A 1676-nucleotide genomic window follows, 5' to 3' on the forward strand; every position below is an offset into this window, starting at 1 on the left:
TGGGGGGGGGGGTAGGGGAGGCACCTTGCACAGAACATCAAGTTAACCAGTCATCCTGTGATTAAAGATTTCTGATTAGGAAAAGCTCGTTCTCCACCCCACACACACACACCTTAAGCAAACTGACATCGTACAACAAACCACCCAAAGTTGGATTTGTTAGTGTGCTGTTGCCAACAGGCTACTTTGTCAAACAGAAATTTCTTTTTTCTCAGATTTCCCCCCCCCTAGGAATCACAGAGTATTTATTCTGCATACCAATGAGAAAAACCGAACCTTGTGTTGTGTTTATTGCATGCACGACAGTGCAACCAAGAAGGTGTGCTGATTGGACCACAACAGAGCTCATCCCCTCCGCCACCCCCTTGGTTGGCAATGTCAGCCAGTCCCTCCTTGGCTTGAGTGTTGGGTTAACCAATGGTCAGCTCCAGGGGTCGTTTCGTAGAAAAAGAGCTAGAGGAACTCATTAGCATAACTCATTAGCATATGCCACACCCCCTGACATCACCAGAAGTGTCCTGGGTTTTGACAGCAAAACAGAATAAGAAGCAAAAGGTGGGTGTGGCTGGATAACCACACTTCTGGTAACATGTGGGTGCGGCCTAATGTGCTAATGAGCTGTGCTGTCAGGGGTGTGGCCCAATATGCTAATGAGTTCCTGCTGTTGGGTGTGGCCTATTATGCTAATGCGTTCCTGCTGTGCTTTTTCTACAAAAAGAGCCCTGAGATCACCAGTTCAATCTTTTTCTAAGAAGTGGGCAGCTGGTGCAGGGCACCAAGGGGGGACGCAAAATGTTAACGGGTAATGTGAAATATCAGACTCTTCCTGTCAGTGCACGTTTCCTTTTTAAAATGGGTCTCCGCTTCTTTCCACTTCTCCCCCCCCCCCGGAAAAAGTTCAGACCATACTGGGGTGTTGTCCCTGTGCGGTCTCCCATGACACAAGACTATCAAAACTGGGGGGGGGGGTAGGGGAGGCACCTTGCACAGAACATCAAGTTAACCAGTCATCCTGTGATTAAAGATTTCTGATTAGGAAAAGCTCGTTCTCCACCCCACACACACACACCTTAAGCAAACTGACATCGTACAACAAACCACCCAAAGTTGGATTTGTTAGTGTGCTGTTGCCAACAGGCTACTTTGTCAAACAGAAATTTCTTTTTTCTCAGATTTCCCCCCCCTAGGAATCACAGAGTATTTATTCTGCATACCAATGAGAAAAACCAGACCTTGTGTTGTGTTTCTTGCATGCACGACGGTGCAACCAAGAAGGTGTTCCAATTGGACCGCAACAGAGCTCACCCTCTCCCCCACCCCCTTGGTTGGCAACGTCAGCCAGTCCCTCCTTGGCTTGAGTGTTGGGTTAAGCAATGGTCAGCTTCCAAAATATATACAGAACAGCCATATAGGCTTGACAGCCTCCAGGTGAAGCCAGGAGATCTCCTGGAATTTACATTAATCTCCAGACAGCTGAGAACAGTTCCTGCAGAGCAAAAGCAAGCATTTCATTTATTCTTGCCCTGTGGAGTCCCATCCACCACTGTCCCCTTCACTTTGTGGCCATTTTCCAACCCAGTGCTATGCCAGTGGTACAAATGTCAGTGGGAGATGCACATCCTGCAAAATGTCCCCTTTGAAGACTGGACTTCCCCCCCGGGTAGCACTTTCCCTTC

Source organism: Gekko japonicus, unplaced genomic scaffold (genome assembly GCF_001447785.1).
Source record: "Gekko japonicus isolate JY-2015 unplaced genomic scaffold, Gekko_japonicus_V1.1 scaffold2783, whole genome shotgun sequence".
In the NCBI taxonomy this organism is placed as follows: domain Eukaryota; kingdom Metazoa; phylum Chordata; class Lepidosauria; order Squamata; family Gekkonidae; genus Gekko; species Gekko japonicus.